The 21,847-nt window shown below is 53.2% G+C and overlaps 2 long non-coding RNA genes across 4 annotated transcripts; one reads left to right on the plus strand and one right to left on the minus strand.

Moving 5' to 3' along the window:
• Positions 1-1,428: 1,428 nt before the first annotated feature.
• Positions 1,429-21,534, plus strand: LOC147828666 (uncharacterized). Its single transcript, XR_015450486.1, has 3 exons — positions 1,429-1,605; positions 2,289-15,346; positions 15,907-21,534. It is a non-coding gene; the product is annotated as an uncharacterized LOC147828666 (long non-coding RNA).
• Positions 10,976-13,900, minus strand: LOC147828667 (uncharacterized). Of its 3 annotated transcripts, none has more exons than XR_015450485.1 (3): positions 13,828-13,900; positions 12,707-13,156; positions 10,976-11,163 (listed from the first exon to the last, which is right to left on the minus strand). It is a non-coding gene; the product is annotated as an uncharacterized LOC147828667 (long non-coding RNA). The 3 variants fall into 3 exon arrangements; XR_015450483.1 differs by lacking the exon at positions 13,828-13,900 and adding an exon at positions 13,621-13,709; XR_015450484.1 differs by lacking the exon at positions 13,828-13,900 and adding an exon at positions 13,434-13,594.
• Positions 21,535-21,847: the final 313 nt, after the last annotated feature.

The raw sequence follows: 21,847 nt of genomic DNA on the forward strand, positions 1-21,847 counted from the left end.
GACCCTGAATCAGATCCAGGTTCAAATTCTGACTCCACCACTTAACAGAAGAACTTTAGCCCCCATGTGCCTCAGTTTCCTTGTCTGTAAAATGGGTATAACTGGACCTCAACTAACTCAATAAATTGTTATTATGGGAGGGATAGTGGCAAAAAGGACCCAGTCTCCACTTCCTGGAACTAGACTGTTGGTGGTGAAGGGTGATTTCAGGACAGTTCAAGTGCTGTGATAATGTACACGGTGTAGAACTGGAGAAGCAAGGGTGCTTGGTCCTACCCCAACTTTTAGAAAAACTGGCAGTCGCTACATAGGAGAAACCCTAACTCCCAATCCTACTTTCACGTGCCAGAATTGCCATGCTTTTTGACAACTCAGTGTGTAGCGATGGAAAATGCGCAGAATACGCAGTGCTCAAGATTCCGTTTCCGGGAGGTCAGGACAGCTCCTCTCATCTGCTGAGGACGACGCTGGGCTGGGCGCGGAGAGCAGAGGAAGCTTCCACAAGGCCCCGCCTTCTGTGCTCAGGCTCTGCTCGCTGCTTAAGCTTTGAAACAGGAGGACATCATAGTGCCAGGAGGTTAAAATCTCCCCAGGTCCAACTTTACTTTGCAAATGAAGAAAAGTAGCCCAGAGAGGCCTGAGGCAACACAGTGAATCACCGCTCCTTGGAAAGAAAGTACGAGGATGCAGCAGGGAAGCCGGCTCCTACCGCTCCAATTAATCCTGTCCCTGAGTAGGAGCGGAGACAACCACGCCAGCTTCCCTGGGACTGAGGACTTCTGGAATTGAGGATTTGGGGCACTACACCAGGACGATTCGGGGCTACCCTCCCATGGGATGGGGGGCTTTATTTTCTCTCTGCCCCACAGACCAGGGGCGTCAAAGTGGATGTTTTCCAAGAAACAAGGCTCTGGTGGAGCTGGTGAGCCGTGGGGCTTCATGCCTGGTCCCCGAGGGACTGCCCACGTGGCGCCTCGGTGGCCTCAGAAGTGGCCCGTGGCCCAGCCTCCCTCCCTTCTGTTCCGCCCCAGCAGACAACTGCTCTTCCAAACCGTCACCCTAATCACCCTGCTGTAGTTTACAGACCTCCATGGTTCTCGTGCCCATCACGTTAAGAAGAACTCTGCAGGCCCAGGAAACCTGAGTGGGCTTCTTCCCCGGCCCTGGCCGTCTCCCTTGTGAAGTCAACCTAAGTCCTAAAAGTTCCAAGCGAGGCCAGGATAAAGCAAGCTGTACTAACTGCAGCCTCCCTCCCCACAGTCCCTCCTCTCTGAGTGTGTCAGCACAATTGTCATCTCGTCTCCCTTGGTCTAATTAACTCATTACTAATATTCCATCTCCCCCAGCCCTGGCTAGACTGGTGGCAAAGGTGACCCTGGTGACACGTGAAGGGGGCTCAATATCATAGGACGGTTGCATAAATGTCACTGCCATTGTCACCTCTAGCCAGGGTTCCATCTGAGATCACAAACCCTCCACAGCCCTTGGGACCTCCTGCTCCCTTTTCAGACAGGCAGGTCTCTGTGATGTCCCGGAGAGAGGGGGACTCCAGAGAAAGACTGGCAGGAGACTCCTGGAGCAATAAGAGTGGCAGCCAGAATCCAGGTGGGTTTCCCTTAATAATAATAATAACTATCATTATTATTAAATTAAAATAAATATTAAATTAAATTTAAATTAAATTAAAAATAAATACTATTTTGGTACCGGGGATCGAACTTAGGACCTTGCGGTTTCGAGGCAGGCGGAGGCACCACTGAGCTAAATCCCCGGCCCTATTCCTTAATTATTGTACCTGTTCTGTCAGCTCCCTCTTAGCTCTGTTCACATCCTTAGCCCAGCAATGGCTTAGGAGGGAAAGAAAATAAAAAAGAAAACATTAGCCTCAGAGTTTTGAGTACATATAGCTCACTAGCTTCCGCCCTGCTGATAATTAATGCTGAAAATGTTCATTACTTGTCTTGGTCACAAAGGTAACAATAAAAACCCGCAGCCTGATTACTTGGCTGCTAATTCCTTTCTTACTGTTTTTCTTCCCCTTTCCTTAAATTAATTCCAGAGTTCTTCCAGATTTCTTGTTGCTAAGCTGTAAAGTTCCAGGTTGCACAGGGTGGCTACTGATTGGCAGGGAGTTCGCGGGCTGCTCCAATCAGAAGCAGGTGGCAGAAAGGAGCGTCCACAGCGCAGTTTACCTGGGGTTTTCAGAATTTTCTGGCTGGTATCATGTACCATAAAGGTCTAACTCTTTGTCTAACTCTCCGGAACCTGTTCTCTTGATCTGGCTGAAGAGAGACACCAGAGGGCCTGGAATCCCCCCAGGGAAACAGGGAGTCCCTGTCTCGACAGAGATGCTCAGGACCTGTTCATGGTGTGCCGTGTGGTGGCGCAAGAGATGTCGGAGCGCCTCAAGACTGACTGCTCATGCCCACCTCCCAAGCTTGGTGGGACTATGTGGAGGAAGCGGAGGAAACTGGACGCCATTGAACTGGCGTATTGGGGCGAGGGCCGCATTCGTAAAGGACTCTACTCCTGGGCTCGAGCTATCCTCCTGCCTCAGCCTCCCAAGCAGCTGGGACTAGAGGCAAGTGCCGCGGTGCCCAGCAATAAAGGACTTTCAAATATGCAGACAGAGGACTAATCAGGAGTTTCACCTCCAGAATTTCAATGAAAAACAACCATGGTGAACTGTGTTTCTATCATGCACCAGAATCTACATTCACACCTCTTTGTATACTGAAACTTCCATTCAAAAAAATGGGCGGGACGCACTGCAGGGGGTTTTGCCCGCCTGCTTCTATCTGCAGGAAGAAGGAAGTCATGTGACCTAGACCTGGCCATACTGATTGGCTTTTGGATAGGCACATGACCCATCTGGGCCAATCAGAGTTTTCCTTAAAACTTTTGTGCTGAAAATATAGCAAAAGACCCCACTAGCTGCATTTGCTGAGCTGATGGCCCCTGTGAACTCCTGTAGAAGGTGCCTGAGAAAGATATGAAGCCGCAAAGATATGGAGCCCCTCTGGCAATACGTGAGCTCCATCTACAGCTGGAGGGAAGCTGTACTGACTCCCTGCAATGTACAGTGATGGGAACAATAAATTTCTGCTTAAACCAGTTTTCCTTGTATGTGTGTTGCTTCTCACAGAGTGCTAAGAAATAAGAACACTACTTTCTCTGCAGAATGCCTGGGCCTGGGATGAACAATTTGTATAGATTCTCACATAGGGTCCTCACAATCCCATTTGGCAGGTGGAGAAACTGAGGCTCAGCAGAGTAAGGAGATTTGCCCTGATAAAACTGGCACTATGTGCTCAGGGACTCAAACCTGGAGCTAATTCTTGGATGTCTGGGTGGCCACTTAAGTGCAACTTGTCCAAATCTGAATTCAGGAACCTTTCCCCCAACCTGATTTCCCTCTGGCATCCTCCATCTGTCAGTTCTAGAAGCCAGGTCTCAACCTCATTCCTTGAGCCACACCTCAGGCTCAAGAAGCCCTCAGATCAACTTGCTTGATGGGCCCAGAACCAGTTCATTTGCCTCCCTGTCTCCTCTCCATCCCTGCCCAAGCCCCCCTCCCTCAGTCTTCTTGAGCTGCCCCCTCCTGGTTCTCCTACATCCATCTTCACCCCTTCTCCCAACCCAACTCCCCTCAGCATCTAGAGGAACCGTCTTAAAATACCAATCAGCTCATGCTGCCTTACTGGGAGCAGTTGGGTCTCAAGATTTGATGACACCCATTGACCTCCAGGGATGTGGTGAGAACTCAGTAACTCCTTGGCCCCACTCAGGTTTCAGGCAGAAAGAATTCAAGCCCAAGGCTTGGGGGTTTAGCTCAGTGGCACTGCACCTGTCTTGCAAGTGCAAGGTGCTGAGTTCAATCCCCACTACCAAAAAAAAAAAAAAAAGAATTCAAGCCCAAGTGCTGGGAGGACACAGGTTCTTGTGTGCTCAGCTGTTCATTTATCTGCTGTTGTAGCCCAGAGCCTGTCCCCTGCATGGGGGTGGGGTGGTGCCAGCCTGGCCCAAAGTAACAACAAGGATGAACACTCACCGTGTGCGGTGTGCTCGCTGCTGCATGGGCCCTGTGTGCTGTGCCCCAGAAGGAGTGATGGGTACAGACCCATTTTACCAGTGACAAGAGAAAGATCCCTGTTCTCACATAGCTTATAGTCTAGTGAGGGAGACATAAAAAACAAGCCTCACACTTACAACATAATTCAGGAAGGAGAGCACCACGCGGAAGCCTGAACTGTGAGTGCTGCAGATTCAGATGCCTCCACCTTGACTTAGACCTTGCAATATGCACAGGGCAAGAGCAGAAATAGAGGCTTATAACCAGGCCTGGTGGCACATGCCTGTAACCCAGCTACTCAGGAGACCGTGGCAGGGGAATCACAAACTTGAAGCCACCTTTGACAATTTAATGAGATCCCTTCTCCAAATAAAAATAAAAAGCGGCTGAGGAGGTGGCTCAGTGGTAGACCACTTGCCTCACATGGGCAAGGCCCCACCCAGGTTGAATCCCCAGTACAGAAAAAAGAAGAGAAGGGAAAGGGGAACCAGAAAGAAGGAACAGTGGAAGGCAGGAAGGAAAGGGACACGTGTGTGGGTGTGTGTGTGTGTCCAGATACTTAAAAGCAATAAACCAAGCTGACATACTGTAAGTAAATGTGTCCTCCCTCCCTCTTCGACAAATGCTTTGGCTACAACACGGAAGTCCAGGGCCGGGGATTTAGCTCAGTGGCTTCGCTGCCTACTGCGCAAGCACAAGGACCCGAGTTTGATCTCCAGTACCAAAAAAAAAAACAACATGGAAGTCCAGATCTGAGTTAAGAATTCTTCCTTTGGGCTGGGGATTTCGCTCAGTGGTGCCTTGCAAGTGCAAGATCCCGAGTTCAATTTCCAGGACCAAAAAAAAAAAAAAAAAAAAAGCTAGTCAAGAATTCTTTCTTTGGATCCACAGAAAACTCCTTTCTCCGCACCCTCCTCCATTCTGCACCCTGAGTGGCTGTGCGCACACACCTCGGCACCTGTTTCTCCTGAGCCCCTTAGCCACTGTATGGCTTGAATGTCCCCCAGCCATGTTGACATTTATTCCCCACTGTGAGGTATCAAGAGGTGAGGCCAGGTGGGACCTTTAAGAGCTGAAGAGGCCTCTGCCTAGGTGAATGCATTGATCCACTCATGGGTTAATGGATGAATAGGTAATCTTGAGCATGGGTGTGTTGTACAAGCCAGGTAGGCACTATCTCAACATGATATCCTCTGCCATGTTATGATGCAGCAGGAGGTCCTCACTGGAAGCCCGAACTTCTGGTGGATACTCCAGAATCTATGTTATCATAGCTTGGTTTTCTCCTCTTCTCAGCCCCTGCCCCACCTTCAGAACTGGGCTAAATAGTGTTCCATAAAATTCATGTCCACTCAGAAGCTCACAATGGACCTTACTGGAACTAGGGCCTGAAATTAAGGTCAGGTCACAGTGGATTGGGGTGGCCTCTGAATCCAATGACTTGTGTCCTTTGAAGAGGAGGAGAGGACCCACAGACACACACAGAGAATATGGCGATGTGTTGAAGGGGGCAGAGACTGGAGTGATGCAGCCACCAGCCAAGGAAGGATAACAATTGCTTCAACCACCAGAAGCCAAGAAGAGACCCCAAAGGACCCTGCTCTTGAGCCTGGGAGAGAGCAGGCCCTGTAACACCTTCACTTCCGCCTTCCCGCCTCCAGACCTGTGACAGGATGCATTCCTGTGTTTCACACTGCAAGGTTTGTGGTGGGTTATGACAGCAGCCCCAGGACGCTGATGCACCTCCCCACTTTGTCCCCAGCTCTTCCTTCTCCCTGTCTTCCCTTGTCGGATGTCAGACTGGTGCAGGAAAACACATGGCTAGCAGGTGGCAATGGCCGCCACTCCACCACGGCTTATCTGGCCAAGCCAGAGCCCAGTTTTTCCAAGGCCATCTTTTCCAGGCAGATCACTTCTCCTGTTACCCACAGCAGCCCTGGGGATAGGCTGTGGCTCAGGGGCCATGCCAGGCTCTAGGGCAGGACCTGGAAGGAGATGGGCTCTGCCTCCTTTTAGCTGCCTCCCCCCCACCGACCCAGTGCCCCCAGAAAAGCATGTCAACAAAGTCCAACCGGATGTGGTCTTCTGCTTACCTCACCAGGGGCTGTGATTGTCACAGATGTGAGCGTCTGGTTACGTTTAACTAGGGCTATGGAGGGATAGGAGTGCGTGCGTGTGTGCGTGTGAGTGTGTGTGTGTGCACGTGTGTGTAAAAGAGAGGGGAAAGAGAGGGAAACAGAGAGAGAAAGCACTTGTATATAGTTTCTCACCCACAAAGCCTGCAGCAGAATTGCCTGACCCTCTTCCCTCCCACCCTCTTCCCAGACAAATACAGATGATGAAAAAGTAAATTGAGCAACAGGTCAGGTCTCTTTAGAAATCAAGGTATTTGAACTTAACAGCAAAGGGCTACTGTTTATTCTAAACCCAATGAAATAAGATGACTTATCATTAACAGATAAGTTGTTTGAATGTCCAGTGCCATTCACCAACCACCCATCTGTTCACCCACCCTGTATTTGCTCAGTTCCTCCTCTAATCACTGTAATAATAGCTGTGATACTCACCGTGGGTCCTACTTGCTGGGTACTTTCTAAGGTGTAGGTAGCATGCTAAGCACTCTGGACCATCATCTGCTTCTTTCTCACAAACGATCCCATGAAATAGATGCCATAAGATCCAGGTCACAGGGAGGGAGAGTAAGGGCCAGAGAAGTTAAGTTGCTAGTTCTACCCTTCAGAGCTTACTGTGGTAGATTCTATGTGATTTTCTAACAGAAATTCCCTGTTGCTCCACTCACATGTAGGTGGAGTCTCTCTCTCTCTCTGCTCCCCTGTATCCAGGCTGTTCACGCGACTTATTCTAATAGACTGTTCTAGAAGCTTCTGTTTTTGCTGACTTGGAATGCTTCTCCAATGCGTCTACATGCGGAAACTGTTCTTACCTACTAGAAGATGAGAGGCCATGTGAAGGAGAACCGAGGCCGTCTAGGCAGTGCCAACTACCACACCAGTGCTGCTGTATTCCCTCCAGCACAGCTGGCCCTCCTGCCAACCATGAGCCATGAGTAAGGCCAGATGCAGTCAGCAGAGAAACCACCCACAGAATTGTGAAAAATCATACTGGGCTGTTTGAAGTTATGATGTTAGGAGGGCTGCTTTGCACAGCAAAGCCTCACCAACACAGCGTAAGAAGCCACCAGGATTTCCACTCTGGTGTCCCACATCCTGGAGGGGGACCTCTCAGAGGCAGAGACTGACCGTGGAGCTGGTGAGGACATAGCTCTTGAGTGTGGGGACTTCTGGAAGTGGAGGTACCGACAGACACCAAAGACCCTGCGGGATCATTCGTGTGCACAGGTCTGTCCCAGAGTGAGTCTCAGGACAGTGGTCTAAGGTGACAGTTTAGCATGACAACTGCTACCCCCTCCAATGTGACAGTCACTATGCTAGGTGTTGGGATGTACGGTGAACTAACAGACCTTGTCTCCAATCTCATGGAGCTTAGACTGTAGGGAATTGGGCAGAAAGACAAAAGTAAACCAAGTAAGTACACATCATGAAAGAACCCAGTTGGAAGACTGAAGGGAAAAAAATGGGGCAGAATTACTTTAGGTCATGGGGTCAGGAGAGTTCTCCAAGAAGGCAATGTTTACTCTAGGTCCACAAGAATGAGACGCGCAGTCATAGGTAAAAGGACACAAATGAGCGAGGCCCTGAGGAGGCTCAGAGCCTGGGGGTCCTGTGGGGGGCTGCAGCAGGGAGAAAGAAGAGGGAAGTGGCTGCAGCAGGGAGAGTTGGTTGGCATCTTCTCCTAGTGTGTTGGAAAAGCAGGAAGAAGAGCGGACCTGAAGAGTCCCTTAAGCTTATTTAGATTTTAATAGATAATCTCTGCTGTGTGAACAATAGATGAAAGAGGGGTAAGAAGCCAGGCAGGGTAACACACACTTGTAATGCCAGCACTCTGAGAGGCTGGTGCAGGAGGAGTACAGGTTCGATCCCAGCCTGGGCAGCTTAGTGAGACTCTGTCTCAAAATTTAAAAATAAAAAAATAAGAAAAAGAGGCGGGATGTAATTCAGTGCAAAGACTCTGGGTTCAATCCCCAGTCCTGCACAAATAGACACTTAGCTAGCTAGACAGACAGACAGGCAGGGAGAGATAACAGATGCAAAATGGAAGGAGAGACATTCATGAAGATATCTCTGCAGTTGTCCAGGGCAGAGGTTGGTGGTTACAGCAGGGCAGTGGCATGACTGAGAAATGCATGTATTTGAGGTGTGTTTTGGAAGAATTCATAGGATTTAGAGACTGGACTGGGGGTGGAAAGAAGTGTCAGGTGGTAGCTTGATCTCTCCCAGAAGTGAACCACGAGACGCGGATCTGAGTGGCTGAGGTCGTCTATGTGAGAAGGGACCTGAGGAAGCCCAGGGAGAGTGTAGTGAAGGGGGACAGGAACGGAAGCTAGGAGGGGCGCTGGTAAGAGAAGGTTGCCTCTGTGGCATCTGGGGCTCAGCCCACCAGGAGCTTAGGGTGACACCCCCCCCACACACTGCTTGGGAGAGGCAGGGGAGCTGGGTGCTTCACTCCAGACCTGCTACTCTGGGAGGGATGTCCCACAGCCTTGGTGCCCCGCTGCCCCTGCCCACAAAAGAGGGGGTGGACTGGACTCCAGGAACCAGGAAACATCATGGCGAAAGGCAGGCGCTGCGGCTGGAAGCCAGACCAGGGATGTGGAAGCAAGACAGGTGGGTGGGTGTGTCACCAACACTGCCTGCCACCACCAGCAATGACTCGTGTGTTCCAAGTTTGAGCAAGTGGAAGCTTTAGGTTCACGGAGTCCTTGAACACTGTCAGACTCGTGGTTCATTGCTGTCTCTTCCCAGCTTCTGTAACTCGCTCTTCCTCTATTATAGACCTGCCTCTTCCAGACCCTAAGATCCCGTGATTTCTGATGCCCTACACCTGCTCCTCTCCCAGCCCATGGCTCCACTGTCCACCCAACTTCTTAGATCTGGGGTTGGTCATCCATAAGAGTCTTCTCCTTCCCATACCCCAACACTGGATTCTATTAACTTGGCCTCTAAAGTATCTGGATTTTTTTTTTTTTTTTTTTTTTTTTGGTACCGGAGATCGAACTTGGGACCTTGCACTTGCGAGGCAGGTGGCGGAATCACTGAGCTAAATCCCCGGCTAAAGTATCTGGATTTAACTCCCATCACCATCTAAGTCACCACCACCTCTCGAAAGGATGGCAGCCGCCCTTAATCCCCCACTCTGACTCGGCCCTTGGCCTCTGCCCTCTGGTTTAAATGTAGTTTCTCTTTACCCAAACTTGTGATGAAAAGTGACTGCCCCTGGGTGTTGGGTAGTGGAGCTTTTGAGTGGTGACTGGGTAGTTAAGAAGGATGAATGTGGAGGCTGAGGCAGAAAAATCACAAATTTGAGCCTGTCTTGGGCAACAGAGTGACTTAGTGAGACCTTGTTTCAAAATAAAAATACAAATTAAAAAAAGGGCAGGGAATTAGCTCAATGCAAAGACCCTCGTTCCGATTCCCAGTAGAGGAAAACAAAAAAAAGTAGAGGGGGAGAAAGAAAGAAACAAAACAACCAGCCCTTTCTTGGGGGAGTGAATTCTCGCTCTCTTGAGACTGGATTAGTTACCTCCAGCGTGGGTTGACAGCAAATCAAGTCAGGCTACACCGATTTTCCTCCTCTCACATGCACCCGCCTGCTCTCGAGCTTTCTGCCGTGAGTTCAAAAAGCCCGCCCTGGGACTATCACACACTGGGACTCCCCAGCCTTTAGAACCATGCATCAAAGTAAATTTTTGTAATAAATTACTCAGCCCTGGGCATTCTGTTACAGCAACAGAAAAGAGACTAAGATACCCAACTCTGTCCAGAAGCCACAGTGATCTTTGATGGAAATCAGACCATTATGACCCCTCTACATCCACCCACAACGCCCCCCACCTTTGTGACTGTGGTAAATATAAGCTCTTACCCCGGCCAGCAAATCCACACTGTTCACCCTGCTCCCACACAGGCACCTGGGCTGTTCCTCACACCGGGAAGCTCTTTTCTGCCCCTGAGCCTTTGGATTTGCTGCTCCTTCTGCCTGGACTACCCTTCTTCCCAGATGTTTAAAGGATTGGTCCCTTCTCATCATTTATGTCTCAACTCAAATGCCAATGTCCTCATTTGTTTCTTCGTGCAGTGGCTTTTGTCCCTGACCCCCCCAGCTTTGATGTATACTCTATGAGGCAGAAACCCTGCTGTCCTTCCTCACCATTCACCGTGAGCAGGGTCTATAACATACTGGAGGTACAGCAGGTGCTCATGAAATATTTATTGAGTGAATTATGGCAGTGGTGACAAATACCTTATTTCTCCACAAGGCTTTAAACCATAGCTATAAAGTGTGGTAAAAAATGTATGACTGTGAAAAAATTTTTAATTATTACAATAAGAGACATACTGTCATTAATCCCCTTCAAAATACTTTTTTTTGCTTTGAACACATTTATCTCATCATTCCTGCCGCTTCCTGAAGCACTTCTGGAAGTCTTCCTTTGTGAGGGTCTTTAATCGTGCTATCACACCTGCCTTGATGTCCTGAATCTATCCAAAACATTTACTTTTCGTGGTCATTTTGGCTTGGGAGAAGAGCCAGAACTCTGTGCCAGATCCAGGGAGTAAGGTAGGTAAAGACACAGCACCATATTTTTATGGGCCTGCCTTTCCCTTGGATAGCACTCAGCAGCAGCCGCCGCCTCTGTTCCTGATCACACTTTGTAAAGACACTCATGAAAGAGGACTTCCAGAACTGCTTCAGAGAGTTGCAAGAAAGATGGGATAAGCATGTTTAAAGCGAGGGGGAGTATTTTGAGGGAGATTCATGACAATGTGTCTTTACTATAATAAATGTTCAGGAAAAATATATATTCATATTCACCATATCTTTTGATCACACCACATAGATGTTTTCAGCCTTGCCCCAAATCTGCCAGGTTCTGATTCGGCCCGTCTGAGGGGGTTCTCATGCCTCCAGTCCCCTCAGGGCTGTAGATGTCCAATGCCGTGATTTAGGCTCTGGAGAGGAAGAGAACCAGACAGAGGTCACCAGAGCTGAGCCTCTCACTGTCCTGCCCCAGGTGGCCTGGCTCTCCCTGGCCAGCCCTGCAACCAGGCCCCCAGGTTGGTGTTGGGGCTGAACACAGAGGAAGCAGTGGCTGCTGAGCTCACGGAGTCTGGCCAAGCCACGTCTGAGAGGCCCTCTCGGGAGGAGAGGCAAGGCATGGGCCGTGGTGCCCTGTGGCTTTTTCCTCCTGGCCTCATAAACATCCATCTCTGCTAGGAGACGCTATATTCAGTGGGAAGCTGAGAAACTGAAATCGCAACCAGACATAAATACGGGGCATCCCCCCCTTCCTCTGTGGGGAGCGGCAGCCTAGCCCGGCAGACACAGCAGGTGGAGGGGCTCCCACCCCAAGACAGCCAGGGCCACATCACCTGCTCCCGGCACAGTAACTGGCCCACGTGACATAACCCTTGCTCTTCTCTGTGCCCAGGCACCAGCTATGACAGCTACAAGCTGTTTCTCCGTGGGCAAATCACTCAACCGCTCTGATCCCCCCCGGCCTCGTGGGGGAAATACGTGATAAAAGCACCTGCCCCACGGTGCTCACAGAGCACAGAGAACACGCTCCACAAGGCTCTTAGGACAGCGTCTCTCTCAGCACATTTCTAAAAATATGCTTTATTGGATTTCTCCTTTCGAGCTACAGAGGCAGTACACGTCCCTGACAACATGCCCATCGGCAGAGAGGTGAGCGGAAGAAAAGCTCTCATCTGCCTTCCCTCCAACCTCCCGGGCCCTGCCCGCCCCCACGAGTTCCCGCAGGAGGTGACAGTCAGCGCTTTGCCTTCTCCGCTCTTCAGGGCCCTTCTCGGCACGTGCGGCTTCATTTTTACAGAAATGGCCCAATTTCGCATGCCTTTCCCGGGCTAGTGTAGCTCTCAGAGGTCCGCGTGAACTTCTGAGTCCCCGCTGGTGGCAGCCGGGCCACGTCCCTGTCCAGCCCAGCCACGCTGCAGGACCCGTCTCCCGCCTGCTTTCTCTGGGCGGAGCCGCAGGGCACCGGGCAAAGGGCGCGGTTTTGTGCTCCGGCCCGGGCCGGGCCGCGGACCAGGTGATCTGAGCGGCCCGGCCCAGCAGCGCGGGCCACACTGGCTCCGGGTCTCCGGGGGGCGCTCCCTTCCTGACACCAGGCTGGACACACGAGCGAAGGCCCGCGTCACCTTATCCCTTGCCACGGCCCAGAGGGACAGGTGATGGGTGGGGTGGGCGGCAGGTGAGGTGAGGCCTTGGGATTGGGCCCCCAGACTCTGAGCAGTGAAGCCCGCGGGTGTCAGCCCAGGAATGCTCCTGTGCGCCGCGGCTCTCAGGCAGGTCCCTGGGTGCCGCTCCTCACCGATGGTCACAGACCGACCCAGAGAACGACACGGGGAGCCAGGTGGAGGGACACCTGGGCAAAGGCCCCGCCCAGGCCACTCTGGCTCCCAGACCAGGGTCTCCTCCCTGGCCAGGCCTGGGTGCTGTCCCCTGAGCTGGCTCCCTGCGCGCCACCCTTACCTCATGTCATCCGGTTACTCGGCCAGCAATTATTGAGCGCCTCCTGTATGCAGGGCACCGTGCCGTGCCAGGGGGTGTGCTGGTGAACAGATGAGGCCACATCCTCCCGGCTACCAGGGTCCTCCAAACATGCCACATCCCGTCCCGGGAACTGTGCGGACCGTAGTTACTTCAGGGGCGCAGGGGACTTGGCAGGCAGGATTACATGGGGGTTGAGAGATGAGATAATTACTCCGCATTACCCCCTCGGGGCCCATATCAACGCAGCCCTTCCCCGAGGGAGGCAGGAAGGCCAGCGGGAGAAAGTGGGGAGGGAGGAAGGGATCAGAGACCTGAGGAGTTGCTCCCGGAGGGAGGGCCAGGGGCCCAGGATGCCAGCGGCCCAGAGCCCCTCCCCTCGCTTCCAGGAGACAGGCAGCCCCGTCCTGTTCTAGACTTCGGCCCCCAGAACTGTAAGGTAAGAAGCGTGCATTGCTTTAAGCTTCCAGTTTCTGGAAATCTGTGACACCACCCTCAGGAAACTAATACAAACGTCTAGCAAGAGGAGGCAGATCCTAAGTTCCGTTAGGACAAGATGTGAAATCTGGTGAGAACACAGTGCAAGAGAAAGCACAGCCCCTCCTGATGAGAAAGGATCGCGGGTTTCAGATCAGCGACAGCAGAGCATTCCAAGTACCGGCTCCTCTGTGCACACAGCCTCGTACAGCTGCCCGGGTCGCACACTCACCGAGCCTGCCCTGAATCCCACCACCAGGAGTCCAGCGGAGCAATCAGGGCAGAAGTAAAAGCACAGGGTCCCGAGAGAGTGTGGGACCGTGGGGAAGCCAGGCTGGGGTGCGCAGAGCTCTCTGAGGGCTACAGTTTGCTCTGGGGCTGGGGAGTGGGAGGTGTGGGAGGGCTCTGCGCCCCCTCACCTGGAGAAGCAGCGCATCCCCCGCATCCCCGGCAGCGAGGAGCGCCCTTCCGCCTTCCCAGGCTTGGCCTCTCCTCCCCTCCCCTCCCCTCCCCTCCGGCCTTCCTTTAATTTCCTCGGCTGGCTTTAACACCGCCCTTCCGGGGTCAACTCCGCCCTTCACCTCTGTCCCTGTGGACCGTTTACAGTCAGCTCAGCGTTGGGGTACCTTTGGACTGAGAGTAGCGGAGGTGGTGTGGGGCGCCCATCCACCTTCCCCCAAGACGCCGCCTCCCCTGCCGCCACGGAAGCGGAGAAGCGGAGCTCGCACGCTGCTAACCAGAGCCCGTGCATCCCCCTCTTCCTCTTCCGCTCCAGGGCGCAGGTGCTCCTCTCCTGTCCTTGAGTTAATCCAGGTGCCACAACGCCCTGGGCTCAGCGAAACTTGCTTAAACCTCCCCGGATTCTCACCCTCACCTACTCTCCACTTCGCGAGGAGATGGAGGCCCAAGGTGCTGAGGAGCCACCCCGTGAAAACATCTGGTTCCCCCAGGGCCGTTGCTCTGCCCAGCACTCCAGTGTCCCTCCTCCCAGAGCTTTCCAGAGAGTCAGTGCAGGCTCTCTCCTCCCTTACTCTCTGCTTAGTATTTTTCCTCAAAGCAAATTTATTTTTTTAAATCAAAAATAGTTTTGTTTCTGTGGTACTGGGAGCTGAACCCCGGGCTTTCATACTGAGCTACATCCCCAGCCCTTTTTTTATTGTCTTAGCCGCTCAGGCTGAGCTTGAACTTGACATCCTCCCGCCTCAGGCTCCCAGAGTGCTGGGATTGCCGGCGGCGTGTGTCACCGCCACAACCAGCCTCGAGAGTGGTTTTTGAAGGCTGCCGCACCACGCGCTATCCTGGCTGTAACAGCAAGGAGGAAGAGGGCACTTCATCCTACGTTCAAGCAGATACTGGCGCCAGGGTTCTGGGTGAATGCAGATGGGCCCCTCCTCTGCCCCTCAAGAATGGCTCTCTGTCCTGGGGAGTCACTGGCTGGGGCTGGGGATGAACCCAGGTGAGTCACCTGCAAAGGTAAACACTAACTGGCTCCCTGTTTCCTAAGCACCTACTTGGTGCCAGGTGCCGCGTGGCATCTGACAGGCTTTGAGGTTAGTCCTGTTTATGAACCCTGTTTCACAAAGGTTCAGGGAAGCAATGGGGCTAGGCCAGGGGTGCACAGAAGTCAGGGGGATCTGAACAAGTCCCCTGCCACCTTCCAATCACCTCTGATCACGTCTCCTCAGGAGATGCCAGGGGCTTGTCTCTGGGGTGACCGGGAGGCCGAGAACTTCCTCTGGTTCTGACAGAGCTTTCCAGAATCCGACAGCTCCTTGAGTGTCCTGCACAGGTTGCTTTAGGCAAATCAGTGTAGGAAGAGATATCTTCCCTACAAAGGTAAATCACGGAGTGATAGTTGACTTACAAAATTATTCATGAATGACCCTGAGGTGGAGAATTTGAAATCTGCTTTTCAATCCTCTGACCATTTTCTCTTTCTACTTCTGATTGCAGCCGCTGGGGCAAGGCGCATGGCAGGGGCTGGAAAGGCAGCACCATTTTCTGCAGCTTTGGCTGCAACCAGCCCCAAGGCCTGGTAGGTAGAAGTTTCTGGAAAAGGCCTCATGGAGCAGGAAGCGGATGGCCTCTGAGCAGAGCAGGTGCGGAGGCCCATGTTGTGGTCATCTGCACCTCGACCTCAGGCAGGTGTTGTGAGTGCAGCCCAGGGCTGGATGTGAAGCCAGGGAGGGGCTGCGTTCCAGGCTCCTCACTGTGGGTCTCCAGGAAGTGGAGCCCAAGGGCCAGGCAGAACGGGAGGTGGGAACTGGCTCTGACTCCTTATCCCTGCCATTCTGTGTCCGTATCCCAGCCCACGGGGACCTGATGCTGACAGCCTTTAACTCAACCCCCTGGCCCCAGTTGTCATAGAGGGACACTCGGGATGCAAGACTCCCAAGTCTCCCCGTGCTGTCAAGGAGAGGAGGAGCGCCCCCCCCCCCCCCCCCCGCTGAACTGAGTCAGGGCATGAGGAGGACACAGCTACCCAGACGGGAGGCTCCCGCAGCTCGGCCTCACTTCCTGCCACCAGAGGGCTGTTTCAAAGCGAGGTGTGTCAGGAAACCCACTGGCCCCCAGCACAGCGAGAGCCTCACTCTAGTTGCCTGCCCTGCCCATCACGAACGCCACCCCCTGGGCCTCGGTTACCTCCTCCCGTCATCGGAGCAGCCCAGGGTGGGAACTGCTCTTACCCTCTCCCCTCCAGGGAGGAACTCAAACGGAGAGATTGAGCTACCACAAGATGGGCCTGATCCAGTGTGATGTTCAGACCTCAGCAGCCACATTCAAAACATGCTTTTGTTTTAAACACGTTGACGTCTTTTAAGTTTGAAATTTTAGAGAGCATGTCTATATTTTCCCCCTAAAAAGCAATGAGCACGTCTGTGTCCCCTGCCAGCCCCATTCCCCTGACGACGACGACGTCCCAACTCCACAAGTGACATGCAGCCACTCAGTGCGAGTCCAAGCTAATACAAATATCTATTCTCACACACTCCCTCTTTTAATGGAAAGAGGTATACACTACATCCTGCGTTGGACCTTCTTTTTCTTACCTAGGTTTAGAGATAGTTTAGAGATGTCCCTCACTGTTTTCCACAGCCTTATACACAGAATTCCACCGCAGTACGAGGAGCCTGCGGTTTGTTTAACCAGCATCATATAGATGCGGTGGGGGGTAGACTGCCTTCAGTCTTTCACTTTTACCAACAATGTCCCAAAGAGTAACCTTGTACGTAAACAAGGTCTCCCGAGCTCCAGTTTATCCGTGGGATTACAGCTGGGCAGCAGACCAGCTGGGACAGAGTTTCTGCGTTTGTCATTTGTGGTGATTTCGCCGAAAAGGACCAGGTTCCAACACAGCCCTTCCCAGAGCCCAGAGCCCTGGGGGGCGGTGGGTGGAGCAGACCTGGCCACAGCCCCGCCTCCAAGGGCGGGGTCAGAGGGGGTGGGGCCTGGATTAGCAGTTGCTGGAGATAGAAAACTCCTCTCTTCTCCCTCTCTCCCGCTACACCTGGCTGACACTCCTCTCTTTAGCTACCTTCTCCTGCTTCCTTGGAGCCTTTCTGTGATCCTCAGCTGCCATTGCATTAAGCACACCATGCAAAATGTGCAGCCTAAGGAAGGGCAGGGAAAGCACACCAAGACTTGCTTTAAGGGGACACAGTGGGAAAGCAGAGCAGGGAAGGGAAGCCCAGCGCGCCCTGTGGTCCCCAGGGATGACCACGTCGGAAGGGAAGGGCCCTCATCACTGGACTCTCCCCCACAAGCTGAGCCGTTAAAGCAGGACACGGAGATTCCTGCCCCAGCCCCACACGCGGGCATTTTCTCATCAGGAGGACATTCATGGCAGCCTGTCGCCTGGGCCAGAGCCCTGTGGATGGATTTCACGTGCATTTTCCTAGTTAAGCCTCCCAGCCACACATGAGGTCAGTTCTATTATTACCCGCGTCCTCCGGAAGAGGACACAGGTGAAGTAACTGCCCAAGCCACGCTCTGCAGAAACTCAGCTGGGATCATCAGAGCCACAAACCATTTGCAGGACATTGAAGGGGTAGGTAATGGTGCTAAAAATAGACTTGGAAAGAATTCTAGGGACAGCCAAATGCCCATTGGGATTCCCACCTCCTGCTAAAATAACTTTGGGGGTGGGGAAGGATCCCTAAGATTCTATCCCTGTTCCTCGTTTTTCATGGACATGTATTATTATTTGACCAAGTTAATGCCAGCTATTGCAGAAGACATGGAACATATGGGGGAGAAAATGAAATTAATCCATAAACTCACCACCAGAGCAGGTCTCGGGGAACAGTGCAGTGCATTGGCTGCCAGGCTAAAGTGCATGTCTCTGTGTTTTATAACGTGTTAATTGGACTACAACAGATGCAGAGAAAACCAAATGGATCATAAACGTGTAGCTCAATAAATTTTCAGAGCAAAAGTCTGGTGTGATGAGCATCCCGATTATGAAGCAACGCTACTGTGCATGTGCTTTTTAAACAAAACCAGACTCCTACGGTGTCAAGAGTCCAACTGTGTCCCCTAGAGACACATGTTGAAATTTGAATTCCAGGCACCTATGAAGGTACCTGATGGCCCTGCTGACGTTTTGAGTTTGGACTTCCGGCCTCCAGAGCTCAGAGAGAAGCAGTTTGTGCTGTTTTAAGCCAACCAGTGTTGCTGGTTACAGCAGCCTTAGGAACTGGATACAGACAGTGCCTGCAATTTAATGTCTCTTCTGGTTTGCAAAGTCATGCAAGTTCATCTGTCACCTAGACATATGCACCAGCTCCTGGGCTGATCTGGGAATGTCACCTCCTGCAACCTGGCGGTCACTGCAGACATATCAGATGACAGATGATGTCTCTACCACACCAGGCCCTGTGGTCTCGGGGGGGCCGGGGGCAGACCACAGGTGTTGGGGAGCCCTTGGCATGGAGAGCACAGAGCCCCCTGACAGGAGGAGGAGGGGCGTAGCAGACCCAGGGCCCCTCTCTCTCCAAGGGGCCACCAATCTGTGGCTCTGCTGCCAGCTGGGCCCCCCTGGCCCCTGCAGGTGGCCCTGCCTTCTCAGGTTCATCAGTCCCTTTGAGGGTGAACCGCACCCACCCCCATCTGCCCCATCCCTCACCCCTACAAACCTGAGAAGCAGCAGACTGGTGTTTTCCCATCTCTAAGTGGACAGAGAAGAGCCCAGGCCAGGGACCTCTAGGTTCGGGGACACCAGGAAGAAATCCTGGGTAAGCTCAGTGATGGCTTTGGGTTTCCTCAGAAGAATATTGGGCTCTTGCTCTTGTTACAAACGACAAGGGCACTGTGAGACTTGGGTCAGCTGGGAATGGGCTATCAGGCCACTTGGTGGGTGGTACCAGCAATGGCATATTGTCTGGACCAGCCCCCACCCCCACTCCCACCCCTCGAGGTGTACGGGGAGGGAAGACTGAGCAGATCACAGGCAGTGACTAAGCAGCACAGGGTCACATCCCTCCCTACAAGGCAGCCAGAGGTGCTGTCCCTGGCAGCGCCAGGCAGGGGACAGGGAGGCTGTCTGCAGTCTGAGTTGATTTTGCATGTGATGTCTGGGGAGTGAAGCTCTGGAAAACAAAATATCAAGGACAGTTTCCCAGGCTGAGAGGTGAAGGCTGCCTCCCTCCCTCCTAACAAGACCAGGCAGCCGCAGGGTGGGAAGGACTCCAGGAGCGAGTCTGTGCCTGTCTGGGGGAGGACACAGCCCATGTCTGCTCACCACTTGTCCTGTGCCTCCTTAGGGAAGGCTCTGCCCAGCAGGGCCTGGGACATCATCACATTCGGTAGGTCTTTGTTGGGTGGATGGATGGATTGACAAACAGATGGACAAATGGACGGATGGATACGTAAACACCAACTAATGACTGCATGGCTAGGTGGATGGATGGACACCTATATGCAGGGATAAATAAATGGATAGCTGGATGAAGAGACAGTGCGGAGACAGGTGAGTGGATTGAAGGGTGGATAATGTTGGAAAACCCTTAAAGACAGGGAAGGACAGCTTACAGGCCCAAGAGCAACGTGGGTGTGGTAATGTCAGCCCAGTCTCAAGGCAAGACTCAGAATCCATTCAGAAGACCTTGGGGTGACTGAGGAAGGTGGGGAGGGGTATGTGACTGTACCCTCTCACCTCCAGCCCTTTCTAATGCTGATCCTTCTGGCTGGAACATTCTTCTCCACTCCTCTGTCTGCCTGACCCCCACTCAATCTTTTATAGCGCACGTGGGCTTCTGCAGGTTGAGGAAGTTCCTCCTCCTCCTCCTCCCCGTCCTCCCCCCCCACCCCGCCCCTCGCCTGGCTGGGCTGGGGTCCTTCCTGCCATGACTGCCTCTCCATTGCTGCGCATACCCCTGTATTGCCATGGTCTGCCCAGTGGACCGCAGGCCCCTAGATGTCAGATGCTGTGCCTGGCTCCCCTGTCTGTCCCCAGCACTAGGCCTGGCACACAACAGACATGCAGGAAATGCTGTCAAACCATGGCAAGCACACACAGGAGGGAGTCCTGTCCCCCACCAGCCAACCAAAGAGCTACTGTGATTTCATCAGAAATACAGGTGAAACTGAATTTTAAACAACAAAAGCGGAGCCAGGTGTGGTGGTGCCTACCTGTAATCCCAGCACTGTGGGAGACCGAGGTAGGATTGCAAGTCTGAGCCCAGCTTATGCAACTTAGTGAGACCCTAGCTCGAAATAAAAAATAGAAAAGTGCTAGGGATGTAGCTCAGTGTGAAGGCCCTGGGTTCGGTCCCCAGTACCATCAAAACCAAATCAACCAGCCAAGAAAAGGGAGCCACAAAGAAGGAGCAGGCTGAGAAATTAGGAAAACAGAGCTGGGGCTTGTGTAATGCCTCACGGTTCACAAAGAGCAGACCTCGGGAGGCCACTCGGCAATCGCAGTCCTCTTAGCTGAGTGAAGATGGAGGTCCCAGGCCAAGGTCACCGTGTGAGGAGGAACCAAGGCCAGGGCCAGGGTCAGGGTGGGGCAGACGGGCCACACCCTGTCTGCCCTCAGGGAAGGTTTCAGGCTAGTAATAGTCGATGGCTGGGCCTTTCCAGGAGAGGAGACAGAGGCAGGGACAGCCTGGTCCCACACAGCCAGGAAGATGGGTGTGACAAGTGGGCAGGTCTGGGACCTCAGGGTGCCGTGGAGACTTCACGCTAGAGTGACAGGGAAGTAGAACCATGAGGTTTACCCTGGGCCTCTCCGGAGGCCCCCAGGCGGAAGCCATCTGGACCTCTGAGGGCCCTCAGGCAGATGGGCAAACTGTCTGAGCCTAGACCTTTCGGAGAGCCAGCCTGCCCATGCCGGACACGAAGACGGGTTGGCAAGAGACCCCGGACTGGCTCAGCTGGAAACCCTCAGGGGATGGTGTCAGGTGGGCAAGCTCAAACCCCAATTCTGTGAGCTGGGTGAGTCTCAGCCACCGAGCCTCGACAGTGGCTCTGCAAAGCCCCGGTGGTGACGCGTGCTGCAGGGTGCTGTGTTGAGCCCATGGGATGGTCCGCACAAGTGCCAGCCACAGTGCCTGGCCATGGCAGGTGTCACTGTCCTCACACCAATCCTACGGTCACACCACGCCACGAGGCTCACCCCAGAAGGTGGAGGCTCAGAGGGGGTGGGGCCAGGACCTCCAGAGTGCAGGTGGGGCTAGGTGGGGCCCTCCCTGCTGGATGAGGGGGCCAGGAAGGCGGGAACACTCACCCGGCCCAAGGGGACCCAGGCGGCTGGACCAGAGCAGCAGCAGAAGCAGGGACCAGGGCTCTGTGCTCCTCCCAACACCCCTGGTCTGCTCACTGGCCCCATCAACATTTGGCACTGATTCCTTCTGCCCAGCAGGTAGGGTATCAACCCCACAGGCTTAGGAGCTGGACAGGGCTGTGCCACTCCTGCTGCTCCCGTGTGCAAGCTGGGGCCCCGGGCAGGTAGGTCACCCAGCTCCCTGAGCCTCAGTGCTGTCTTGTGGAGACTGAGCGCCCGGTGAAAGGAGAGCCAGCACAGCGCCTGGTGCACACAGAGTGCTTCATAGGCGTGAGGCAGGCACAGGCTGCTCAGGATCTCCAGGCTCCTTGGGCTGGAGGGAATAGCTGCTTCTCCGACACTGTGTATCCCAGAGAAATGGAATCTGACATGCCCGCAGAAATCAGTGGCAGCTTTTTTTCTGGTGTCCTCAAACTGGAAACTCTCGATGCCCCTCAGTGTGTGAAGGGAACAGCAAACCACTGTATATCCATCATGTGGAACAGCCCTGAGCAACCAGGACTCCATTCCTCTAATGTCCTCAAATGACACAATTACGGAAATGGGACCAGAACAGGGAGGCGGGGGTGGGGTGGGGCAGGAGGGCGGGTGTGACCCCAAGGGGCGTCCTTGGGGAGATTGAACAGTCTGGTCTTCACCACGCCGGTCATGTGAACCCATGCAGGTGACAAGAGGGCACAGGACCGCTGTGCACACAGGTTCAAGCAAGCTCAGGTCCTGAGTTTCAATGCTGCGGACACTGATGTTTGACATCACAGACGATGTAAGATGTGACCATGGTGGCACTCAGCGAAGGGTGCACAGAATCATGCTGCTCGGCACTGTTTCCTGTCAATCTACAGCGATTTTAAAGTTGTCCTTTT

This window comes from Heterocephalus glaber, unplaced genomic scaffold, assembly GCF_053883595.1.
Source record: "Heterocephalus glaber isolate CG9 unplaced genomic scaffold, H.glaber_assembly_v1.0 deba00000943, whole genome shotgun sequence".
NCBI classification, from domain to species: Eukaryota; Metazoa; Chordata; class Mammalia; order Rodentia; family Bathyergidae; genus Heterocephalus; species Heterocephalus glaber.